The sequence below is a fragment of the Magallana gigas genome, chromosome 6 (genome assembly GCF_963853765.1).
Source record: "Magallana gigas chromosome 6, xbMagGiga1.1, whole genome shotgun sequence".
Classification (NCBI taxonomy): Eukaryota; Metazoa; Mollusca; class Bivalvia; order Ostreida; family Ostreidae; genus Magallana; species Magallana gigas.
In genome coordinates, this window is record NC_088858.1 from 55438412 (window position 1) to 55451728 (window position 13317).

Genomic DNA, 13317 nt, shown 5'->3' on the forward strand with positions numbered 1-13317 from the left:
ATACCATATTGCAACACATGCTAAAGTTGTCTGTTGATATGAACGTTTTTAGATATAAAGAAATCTGCTTTATGTTATTATTTTGTCATCAAGTATTAACCGGACAATAATGATAACCCAATCTAGTTAAATTCTTTGTGTCCAAGTGTGATATGTGTATGATACACTGTTGTTCGCAATTTTCCAATTTTTAAGAGTGGTTTGGGAAGTCAGTGTGTTTATACAAGCTACTCGTGAGGGTCTAGCATGTAAAAAGGTGTGAAACTTAATTGACAGGGGTAATGTTTAGTACTGATGAGTAGGGTATCATCAAATGTTACCGTCCGGTTAAATGAAGCAAGATTAGTAGTAAATCAGTGTTTTGTGGTAAAAACAGACCGTCCATATCCGGAACGCGGAATTCCAGATAAATGAGACAAAATAACGTATAAAAAATCTGTTCCCAAATAAAATCATTCGTAAACTGAAGCGTCCGGTTATCTGGTGTCCGGATATCTGAGGCCCCACTGTATATGATTTCCATTTTGAATGTTGTTATATAAAGAATCATTCTTTGAGTATTTTGAGGTGATAATTTTGGCCTTAAGAGCTTTATGATAGATTTGATCACGCCCTGACCAAAATTATCACTTCATAATATTCAAATAATGATTCCTTATTAATTATGTTTATATAATTTTAGGCCATTGTACGATTAAATCTAAAAATATAAATAAGCAAACCCCGCCGGCGCCTTAATTTGTCGTCATTTGGTTATATAGTACAAAATCGATACGTAGTGTTATAACAGACAAAGACACTGGATAATGTAAATATATTTGATTTCTGATCCGGATTTAAAAATGTTATCCTGGGCTCGACATATGAAAAAGCGATCTAATTTTATGAACAACAATTGTGCGGTTTTTTTTAATTTTTACATCTCAAAACCAATCCGTCCGCGGAGGCTAAACATAGAAAAAACTTGGAATGGCCTTATACATTGTATTGCGTAATTAATACATACATTGTTTTTGATGTGTGAGATTTTGCACAACTGTACTAATGGCCACCAGAAGGTCAAAACAAACATGATATTTGACTTATCAAAGTCACACTAGCATAGCTATCTGGTTGCAAATGAACTTTTTTTAAAATACTGTTTCACAATTCTGCCATTGAAGGAAAAAATAGACAATATCATAAACAGACTGACATACAGTTTTTTTGGACTCAGGATTTAGATACAGTTTTGAGAAAGTTTGAGTCATGCATTTGTGTACCACACAACAAATTATACCAATTTCCAATTTTTTCCAATTACAAAAGAAGCAGTATTACTGTCTGATAACTGTTATTCCTTTAAAAAATCACTTGATAATTGTCACTATCATGACATCATAATTCCTGGCTTTTCATCTTTGATAACGGGCGAAAAATATGCCTATATGTTTGGTGTAAAATACATAATATATTTTTCAAAATGAAAGGATATAATATAGTTGACAAATATTAGTTTTATAATTTAAGAGATCTAACCTTCAAAATAAAAACTCTATTCTCTAAAACCAAAGGGTGGACGTGGAAAAGAGATAAACAAGTACATGTACTGATGTGCTGTAAAAAAATATATCAAGAAACTTAAAGTAAATTCGAGCTATAGGTGTATCGATTGTGTTAACTTCTACTCAGTGTGTGCAGTAAGTTTATAATTTATATACCTTCGTCTTTTCTAAGTCAGACAGTTGTGGGCAGGTGGAATTCGAGGATGAACACCTGTGGAGATGAACATGGATTAGACCTCGCTCCTTTCACTTTCATGTTTATGAGCGCGAGTAATGTCCCTTGACAAATCCTTGTAATGCAGGCGCGGATCTAGAGGAAGTTAAGGATGTCTGGACAGCCCCCCCCCCCCCAACTTTCGAATATTAAAATACTTAATTAAACAATTCTAATAAAATACCAAAAAGATAGGTCCGAAATAAGTATTCATATCTTCCAAAGGGGCTTGTGTAGAAAGAAAAACATTAAAAAATGTACCTCGGAAGAAAAATGACGTTATTTTGAGTTCCCTAATTACAGTGCGTCGCTTATTGTAACTTTGATATGTTGCATGAGGGGGTATTTTGCTTGTCAGGATTTTTTTTTTTGGGGGGGGGGGGGGGGGGTAGGTCTGCCCGCCCTTTTAGAATCGATGCTATGTATGCCTGTTAATTAGTCGGACGGATTCTTCCTACAAAACAAGACTGCATTTCCTGTACTAAAAATCCAAATAAAACAAATTTTCTACGAAAAATATTTTAATCAAGAAATATTTTTGATACAGACGGAACGGTAATTCACACGGCACATAAAAGATAATTTTTTAAAAAATCATCATGTCAAAGACAGTTGGAAAATGCATCATCATAACATGCGATATATAAATACATACACTGCAGTATATACTTGGTTGATAGTTCATTATGTATTGTTATTTCTGCAAACATATATACATCCGAAACAATTAAAAAATTACTTTTGTTAAACGTCAATACAGATAAAATATTTACAATGAAAAAAGCCAATTAAAAGATCATCACTACTTCTCTAAAGGCGGAGTCAACTATGAATCCTATATAAGTAATAAGGAATCATTCTTTGAGTATTATGAGGTGATAATTTCGGTCGGGGCGTGATCAAATCCAATAAAGTCCGAAGGGCTTTATGATAGATTTGATCACGCCCCGACCAAAATTATCATCTCATAATATTCAAAGAATGATTCCTTATTACTTATATTCATATAATTTTAAGCCATCGTACCATTATATATTTAAATGATAGAAAAGCAAACACCGCTGGCGCCTCGATTTGGCGTCATTTGTATTATGGGTTATATAGTACAAAATCGATACGTAGTGTTATCACAGTCGAAGACACTGGAAAATGTAAATAAAGTAGCATAGATCTTCCACCACTTGTCAGATCATTATGTCGAACTTGTCAGATCTTGATGTCGACTTTTCAGATCATTATGTCGACTTGTCAGATCATGATGTCGACTTGTCAGATCTTGATGTCGACTTGTCAGATTATTATATTTACTGGTCAGATCTTTATGTCGACTTGTCAGATATTATGATGACAAGTTAATGACAATTAGTGGCACTAACACGCTTTGACAACAAAATATTGAGTTTCTAGTCAATATGATAATTTTCTGACAACTCAAGATCTGACAAGTTGACATAAATATCTGACAAGTTGACATAAATATCTGACAAGTCGACAAAATCATTTGACAAGTCAGCACAATTATTTGACAAGTGGTGGCAGATAATTATCTGACAAGTGGTGACAGATCCATGCCACCTTAGAATCCAGTGCATGCGCGGATACAGAATTTTTTTTCCAGGGGGGTCCAAAGAATAATTGTGTTTGCCGCCGCCCCCCCCCCCCCCCCCCTTTTAGATCCGCGCGTGCAGTGTGAATATCATATCGAATGAAATTAACATCATTTCTTTATGAATCATTATTTCGTAGATCTCCCACCAGTAGATATCCAACAATCTAAAAATCACAAAACGCTACAAAATACAGAAAAACAAGGTTATATCGAAACAATTGTCGCAAATGAATCATGCAGGATTTAAGTACATGTTAACAATGATGGTAAACTGTATCATGATATACCCATCAATTTCCCCATCTTGAAACTCTCAATTTTACAGAATGTGATCCGATTTTCTGGATCACCACACTGTGGTTTTCCGATTCCGTATCACCACTCTCTGAAACTAATGACGTAGTACGCATTAAATAACGTCTGTATATTTTAGCGCGTTTTAAAACAATAAAACAAGATTATATCGAAACAGCTGTCGCAAACGAATCATGCGGCAGTTCGAAAAGGTAAATAGACTACATGTACATGAAAACAATGATGGTACACTGTATTATCGTATCAGCTCAGACTATATTCGACATGACTGCATCAGGTACATAAAATCACGGATTCTTATATTAAAACAATTAATACAGTTAATTCTTTTCATTTTCCGATCGGGATGTGTGGATATTTTATAGTGTATTTGGAGGTGTGTTGCATAACACTCTCTTATTAGCTGATTTTGAACAGCCTAGGAATCATTTCAACGTTATGTATTAAAAAAGACATTATACAGTAAAAGATTTTTAGGAATGAATAAAAATGAAAAACTTCCAGCAACATCACTGACCCACCGTCCGTGCTAAAATTTGTATGATATTCTACTGTATAAATTAAGTTTGTTTAAGTGACTCTTGGTATGATTTCAGGGCAGACAAGGGACTATTTAGGAACTGTTGACAGGTCCTTCTTTAATAATCCACAGGAGGCGCCTCGTAATTGTTAAAACCCGAAAATGCTTCGTATACAGTCAGTAAAAATCCGTATAAGTAAGTATGTATATCTTGGATTCTCTTTCTTGTAGCTGATTGTATTCTATTGAATGGCTTTTGTAGGAGTGACTGTTCATATGAGAACATGGCAGCCCTGAGGTCTCCTCTGATTTGTTGACATATTCCAAGGATCTCCCATGAGATGTCCCTAAGTTGTTCGGGTACAAAGTGTCCCTGATCATGGTGGACTAGGACCTGTAGCTCATTTAGAGCTGTCTGGGCTCGCATTGTGTCAACATATCTATAGCACAAAAACTCTAGCATGTGTAACAACACACAGGGTGGGATGTACAATAAAGGGGTGTGGTCTTCCCTTCCAGGCTGTTGCTCGAGTACTAACTCCTCTATATAACAGATTTTATGATTGAGTTTGATATCCCATGCTAGAGCCTTTCTCATCTTTATTGGTAGCGCCTGTCCCCCTAAAGCGTAATTGTATCTCTCCTGGTCTACATTTCTCTTGTATATCAGCCATGGCTGTACCAACTTTGCCTTTGCCATCTCTAAAACAGATACCGCTTTCCTATATCTGCATGTCCTGTAAAAATGCATTGCAACGTACAGCATGCCAGAGGAAAACCCACACATGACTGCACATTTCAATAAGTGGCATGCCAATTTGTCAGCAATATACGTAAACTTGTTGAGGCCTTTATCAATATACATATTGTTTAAGTAAAATGCAGCACCCTGAAAAATCGTGCTTGAAACTTTTTGTAGCAGGACGACTTGACTTTGTGTGTGGGTGTAATTTATCAACGGTTCACCAATGCGCAATAACTTTAAACACTGCCGCAAGCTTGATGGATGGATAACATCAATTTCCACCATGTCATGAAATAACTCTATATCAAGATCAACTTCAGGGATCAAATTCTGCTCATCTATGCGGACCATGTGCCTTGGATTGCAAAGTACATTGATTATAGAAGTTCTCATGGAGGAACTGCACAGCAACAATGCAACGCCCTTCTCATACAATCCATACAAGCGCATAAATAATCTTTTCTGAGCTTCACCAAATATGTTGTTCAAAAACATATTGTTTTGTGGAATGAAAAAATTTGGACAAACCCCCTCATACACCCATTTTAAAAGGAGTTTAAAGCAAACCCAAAAACCGACCAACAGATTTTCTGGACACCAGTAAGGTAATGTGTTCTGTTGTATGGCCCAGAAGACTGCCGTTTTCATGTGGTAGGAACACAGCAGTTTATCTTCGTCTCTAACGCCATTGTTAATAATTTCCTTTAAGAACAGTTTCAGCATACCATAAGTTAAGAACTGTGTATGATTCATTGAATACACAAGTTTATATTCTGCTTGTGTGAAAGAAATTCTCCATTCGTTGTCTACTTGCTTTCCAAGTTTGTGACCTATTGCTACAAAGTGACATCCACTTCTGACGATGTCATTGGCAACATGACGTTGAGGCCATACTTGACATCTGTCTATCCATGAGAGGGCAGAAGGAGGCCAGAATTCACTGATGAAACAATAAACCTCATCGTACTCTAATCCACTGCCCAGTGTCCCAGTATTACAAGGCCCATGTGTTGAAGAACCAGGAAAAGAGATTTTTTTCCTTATTTCCCTGTATTTAGAACTTGACAGCAGAAGTTTACCATTATGCCAAACACAGGCCTCCATAACATATTGTATTGCGTCATCAATGTAAATTTCGGAGGGAATCTTTATAAAGGGGAGAATTTCGATCGGGAGTCGAAGTAGAGTGAAACCTGGTGGGCTCTCAGAACAGTTAGAGATAACTGGAATCTGTGTGCCAATCTTCCGAAACTCAAACTGGGAAAAGTTCCAGAATACTCGAAAGTCACTTGGCCAAAACATTATGTCGATGTCTGACCCAGGTAGTCTTAGTCCTTCTTTTTGACTCCCACTCACCATGACACGAATTTTAAGCTGATTTTTCATCAGTTGATTCGCAATCAACTCACTATTATCAAATCTTTCTCTCCTGGAGGCCACCTGTTGTGGGGTCCCTATTTTGTGACACATTCCAACATACACTGACTCAGACATATAATGATCAGCCATCTTTCTGTAAGGTACAAAAACTATAATAGTAAAGTGAAACAATAACAAATGTGAATGCGAATTTTTATATCAGTTTATTCCCGCCCCAGTACTTTGATGATGGTAAACAATATTTTAATGGAATAGATTGCTATTAATATTAATAGCCTATACAAAATTACTATCGAGATGTACCCAAATGGTTTGTATCTAACAATGTGTGTGTCTAATGCCATCGTTTGAAACATGTTTGTTATCAATGTTATCGTTTTCATCCAACATCTTTTCATATAACATTCATATTGCTACATTGTGGCAGGATTTCTCTGCACTTTTGGTAATGATAATTGATAAATGTAAATATTAAATCACATCTATACGGAGGAGAAACAACCTTTTTTTTTTTATTCCAAGGGTATATCTTAAGATTTTCCCACTTTTTGAATTATGCAAAATATATTTGTTTATAAGGTTCTAATTCGAATCTTGAATAAATTAAATAGAGCATTTGTATATAACTTAAAATGTAATACACAGCATTAATTAAATTGTTAATATTTTAAATTAGACAGCCAATGGCATAAAATAAATGTTTAATTTTACTGAAAATGCTAAAGATTTATATTCATATGTAAAAAAAAAAAACAAAAAAAAAACACACCTCGTTAGATTTTATGTAGGGATTCCAATTATACTCGAACAGATTAGGTTCAAACTGTGTGTCCATTTCAATTCATATTTATGATTGTTACTGTCACGTACACCGTATATTTAAGTTAACACTTGCACATTTATAAACTACTGATTATATGTAATTAATGTATATAACTTTAAAATAAATCAAAAAGGTATTTCCTCGAAATAGCTGTCAGCAAGTTTTTTTTTTATTGTGATGCTTTTAATCATACATATAAATGAGGTAGGCATACATATTAATCGGTATTTAGGTCACTGTTCCGTACATAATAAATAATTAAATATAATATTAATAGATAATGAAAACAAACGCCTTTGCCAAAGTACTTTTATCAAAAATAATAACTTAATCAGACCAATATGCATGTATTAGCCGCCCAAAAACACAACAGGGCCACTGATAGAACAGATTGTAACAAATGGATAAAAGTGACAAAAAAAAAGCTTCTAGTTTCTTTTGAGAAAATAGAATAATTTGATTTTGAAACATAAAAAAGAGCCTCCCGTGATTTAGCGTGAATGTAATGCGCATGCGCACGATTGTAAAATCCAAAAAATTCAGATAATTAATTATTTTATTTGGATTGAATTAGCTCAACTGGTACCCCAAGATGTTATAAAATGTTAAAATCAACATGTTGATTGCATTGATAAACAAACCTTTAAGGGAACATGTTCATTTATTACAATTTCGTTTCTTTTAAATCAACATTTTTCTTTATTGCTATTCAGAAACGTAGAATTAATTCTGACATTGCAAATTTTTACCAGGAGGACATAGCACGAACTTCACAGTTTTTCCCACTACAAATAAATGCAATGAAACGTTGCTATATATACGCTTACAAATCGGATTAATATTGCATAATGCGATTTCAAATCATTTTAACAAACGAAAAGTACTCAATAATTGATAAGGGTATTGATGAATTTTCCGAATAATTTAAACTGAAAAATAGTCACGAATAAAATAAATCCTTTTTTGGGGAAATGGTCTGGTTAAAGTCATATATAGAGTTTATTTAGGTATGTATATACACTTAAGTTATCTGATGGGTTTTTGTAAGTAAACGCTATTTTGAAATAACCAGTCAGGTTCAAATTATTTTTAAAATTTCTATTAGCATTTCTTAGAAACCTTGAAAAATATCATATTAATCAAAATGTGATTTCATACAAAGGTTCCGGAACTAAAACAAATCAAATCGAAATTAGAAAATGCCAACCAACATGAACAAATATAAATATAACATATACCTTAAAAATAGAAACAAAAGTAGAAAAAAATTGATATGAAATTCTAACTGTATCAATAATCAAAACGAGGATTTGAATTTGAATAACTGATAATGTAAAAACCTGACAAAAGATTCTTCTTTTTCATAACTTTTGAGATATCCAATTTTGACTTGTTTTACATAAATACAATAAATATCATATATGCATCATATTTTACAAAATCCACCCTTGCTATTAGGACTCCATTCAACTTCATTTACTAGATGTATAATGACCATACCTATGTGATTTTTAAATAAGAAGGTTCTCAATGTTCTTAACCATTACTCTATTGTGATGTACTTGATGAAAGTAACATCGGCAAATTCTTTCTCTTAGGGCGTCTCGTCTTTATATATGTTCATACTTGCGTATAAAATTTCGGTTTGGGATGATGTAATTTCTGATCGTAAACATCATTTAGACTCAAATTTCGTGGAACTCAGAAATTTGAGTTTAAATGATGTTTACGATCAGAAATTAAGTATCTGTTTTTTTTATTTTATGACATTTGGTAGAGAGAGAGAGAGAGAGAGAGAGAGAGAGAGAGCATGCAATTAGGTTGTGTTTTCACCTGAAAAAAAACACTATTTTTTCAGATGTTTTCTATGACCCAAACTGTAGGCGGTTTTATAAACTCGTACAGGATCCTATTTTCTTTATGTAAATTACATAATTTTATTCCATCAGTGGTAACTGATCGTTTGTTGGCAACTTTATAATATCAAAGCATATTATCAGGATTTTTTGTAGCCCCTTTATAATACTGTTAATCTACAAGTGTACAATTTGCCAAACGACGTATTTTGCGTTTTCACAACACTTCAAGGAAAGATTTCTGGCACATATGAAATTAATACGTGTTGCCTTCAGTTGTAAAAATCATATATTATCTGGTTATTTAAAAGGTAAATTAAGATGGAATTAAGAATTCTGAACTCTCTTTTTTGCTTATGACTATAAGAATGACAAACACATTTTGCTGGATCATTAGAATTACATAAGTACAAAACAGTAGATGATTTACATAAAGTCAAAATATCGAGCACAAACGCCATATATGCATGCAGTTTTGTAGATAAACTGGTTCAGGTTATTTATTCACTTTCTAATATCATCTTTTAGATACTTTATAACAAACTTATATTAATAATAAAGACAAACTCAAATCAAAAGACTCGGAACATAAAGAATCCAATCGAAAATAAAACAACACAAATCAAAAAGAAATAAAATATACATGCAGATACAACAATAAACAACAAAAACAGAAGACAAAATAATAATAATGGAACTGAGAATTTGAGTTTAAATTTCTGATTTTGTCTTATCTGTCAAATATTCTTCTTTTTACATAACTATTAAGGCATCTAATTTTGATTTGTTTCACAATAGCTGCAAGACATTACATTTTACAGGATGCACACTTGATATTGAAATTTCATTTAAATTTCATGATTCAAACATTAATATTTTCTGTGGAATCATTGTCTGTGGGAAGCCAAAGATTTCCTGGTTCGTGGGGACGTAATTTCGTTGGTAGAAAGTTATATTATGTAAATAAAATTCTGGGCAAGGGTTACCCACAAACTCACGGACATTGCAACCTCCTCTACGAACAATAATGATTCCACTGTACTACATGCCTATGTATAAAAACAAATTACATACCTATGGAATAAGATTCTCAAGCTTCTTGGCGTTAATCCCAAGTGGTGTTGTACTTGCTGAAAGCAACACCGACCAATTCTTTTTTAAGGCGTACTGGCTTTATATTTGTTGATCCATGCGTGTAGAGTTTCGGTTTCGGGCTGACGCATTTTCGCAGAATTCAGAAATATGAGAATCCATGATGTTTAGGCTAAAAATAATCGTTTTCTTTTTCTTTTATTTAAATGACATTTTGGAGAGAGAGAGAGAGAGAGAGAGAGAGAGAGAGAGAGAGAGAGAGGATGAAGCTTTGTAGCTGATTTAAAGGGGGCATGGTCACGATTTTGGTCAAATTCAATTTTAATATGTTTATTATTTACAATGCTTTAGGAATGTATTTCTAACTAGAGACGAGCTCTTTGCAAGCAACGATTAGGTTTTCCGTCGTAGCTGCGTCATACTTGTGACGGATTACAAAAAATTGATGGCTGACCATAGTACAATATTAGATGTGTAAACACTGAGAAACAAAGTATTATATTTCTGTGACCGCGTAGATTTTACGGTGATAGAGAATTCGTCTGCATTGATCTGCATCGGTCGTGTGCAGCACGAACTGGGTAAGGCGTAAAGTGTATAAGGTAAAAGGTTGGGGCGCGCTGTGGGCCGTAAGCTAAAAACAAGGGTAGGTTTGCCGTATTCCTGAAGGTCCACCAGTATACAGTTCCAGAGAAATAAACAGGCAATTGATGCAGGATTCCACATTATCGGACGAGACTCAACGATGGCAACATTATAACAATTTAACAGACAGACATGTTACAAACAAGTCGGATATGGCCAGAAGTGGCCTCCAGACTCAAGACTCTGGGAGAGTCGGACGTGGCCGGGGCTGGCCGCCGTATTCCAGACTGCTCATTGACAATTGTACATAACTATTTATAAGAATCTTAACAATGAGTAAAAATTGCAAATGACAGGTAATGATATAAGTAAGCTGAGTGAAAGGTTCACAGATATAAAATAAAACTCAATGAGTCTTTGATGTCCAAGAAATGAAAATCTGATAATTGCACAATGTTGTTTTAAGAGATCAACAGTCCTTGAGACATGACACTCTGTCTCTTTGAAATCACATATAAAGTCTGAAAAGTGTCAATCACGAAATAAAAAAAGTAACTACTGTGGAATCATTAAAATTCGTGGTGGCTCAATTTTCGTGGTTTTAGTGGGTAGCCCTCAACCACAAATTTAAATCCTCAACGAAAACATTTTTAGAAAGAGTTATCTTTGTTGCTGAAACATTAACCGACGCATCCACGAAATTACATCCCCACGAATGAGCAAAAAAGTCATAATCCACAAAAATTGGCCCCCACGAATTTAAATGATTCCACAGTATGTCAGAAATAAACTGTGAGAAAAAATTACGAAACAGATGTTGAATTTTACAAGTAAAGTAAAAAAAATATTATAATTGAACAGTGCATTTTGCACTGTGATACTACATGTTTATAAGCAAATACAGATCTTAACACGTTGTCTCTAGTTTGATTCGCCGCATTTTATTCACAGAGTCGGACTGTGGTTATGCCCGGTACGAAGGTAAAAAGACCATTGGCAAACGTTTTACACGCATTTTTATCGAACGCAAGCGCCAATGAATCTCTTAGTATATATGCGGAGATCCTGGAAATTTTACAAGGGGTTTTGAAGATTTTGTATTTCGAGGAGTGGGAACATGCGCGGATCAGAAAATTTTTCCAGGGTGGGGGTTGAAAAGTCAGACGGTTATTTGAGTTTGCCAAGGGATGTCCGAGGCATATTTGGTAAGTTTATAATGTACACGTAATTGAAAGAAATTTCGCTGGGGGGGGGGGGGGTCTGGAACCCTTCCCCTTCTAAATCCGCGCACGGAGAAGACCGATGCCGGTAATTTTACTGAAATTTTAACCATTTTTATTTAATTATTCATGTTCATAATTATCAGAAAACCGATATTACCTTTCAAAGCAGTTAAAACTTAAAACTTAAGATACGAACCATTTAGTCTCGGTGAGTATTGCGTCCGCGTACGAAAATAATGGCAATTTTCAAGAAATTCGGATGGACGATCTGTGTCCTAGGTCGTCCATCCGATTCTTTTTCTGACTAAAAGCTACAGACCTGCAGTTAGAGATTGTCAAACTCTTATTGATTATGTCAATTTGCTTGTCTCAAAGAATCATTTTTTAAATCAATAAAGTTTTACCTTAAAAAAAAGAAAGAAATCGGGCACAATTTTCAATGTTAGCATTATACAATTTTATGGTCTAATAAAATTTCAAGAAACAACTCTTCATTGCTTTATCAGAAATATTGCATGAAAAAAATTTACATCGCATTTTTTAAATTACAAAAGGATATTCAAAATGAACTTGGATTAACAGGCATAAAGACAGACTGAGAACCAATTTCTTCTCTTTTTTTTTTTACATCAAAAGAAATTCAAAAATAAATCAAAATATATTTTTTCTTTGTATGCGTTAATGAAAATGTAGATCAGCAAGGGGTTCTTTTTCGTGCAAGCACCTACTTAACAGATTGTTACACGGGTCTACAACGATGACAAATATCGAAAAGGCAATATTGTGGGTGAAGGATGAATGTGTAGTTTGTTTTTTAAGTTTATTTTTGATACATGTAATTATATTTATCTGGATCGGTTATGTCTGTTAGTTTGTTTTGTTTATTAAAGAGGGGAATAATGAAATGAGTAATTTCTAAGCACGTAGCATCGTTTTTGAAAGTGGGGGGGGGGGGGCAAACTCATCCAACAAATCTTGACAAGCAAAAAAAGATTTTTTTTTTTGAATTTTCCAAAATTTTCAAAATTTCACTCATAATTTCATGATTTTCATACCATTTTTTTTAACATGCTACCAAAATGGGGGGGGGGGGGGGGCAACTCCATGATAATTCAATTTTTTTATGTAAATTTTATAAAAATAGTTGCTTCGAGAAAAAGTGGGGAGAGGACATCTTTATGTCATATAACATGTGAAACTGATTTCATTCCACCCACAAGCTTGAAATAATGAAATAGTTTTAATGAAAACAATATAAATAGACGTCATAAATCCCATATTACCACTTGATTCTGCGCGTCTTTTTAATGAATTTATAAACAAGGGCAAATTTCAAAATGTATTTTTAAAGGTAATGTTAGCTGCAAGTCTGTAGACCTTGTATGAAAAATTTCGGATGGTAGTCAATTTT

The 13317-nt window shown here is 34.0% G+C and overlaps 1 protein-coding gene across 6 annotated transcripts in view; it reads right to left on the reverse strand.

Moving 5' to 3' along the window:
- LOC105325979 (adenosine deaminase-like protein) overlaps positions 1–13317 on the reverse strand; it is a 119435-nt gene that overhangs the window by 6479 nt on the left and 99639 nt on the right. For 2 of the 6 annotated variants that reach the window (XM_066086590.1, XM_066086589.1), the window contains exon 1: positions 1701–1818. The exons of 2 other annotated variants lie outside the window; for them this stretch is intronic. The gene's annotated coding sequence lies outside the window, so the exon portion shown is untranslated. Of the gene's footprint in view, positions 1–1700; positions 1843–10080; positions 10160–13317 lie in introns of those variants that run through there. 2 more of the 6 variants (XM_011425802.4, XM_066086588.1) reach the window with 2 other exon arrangements.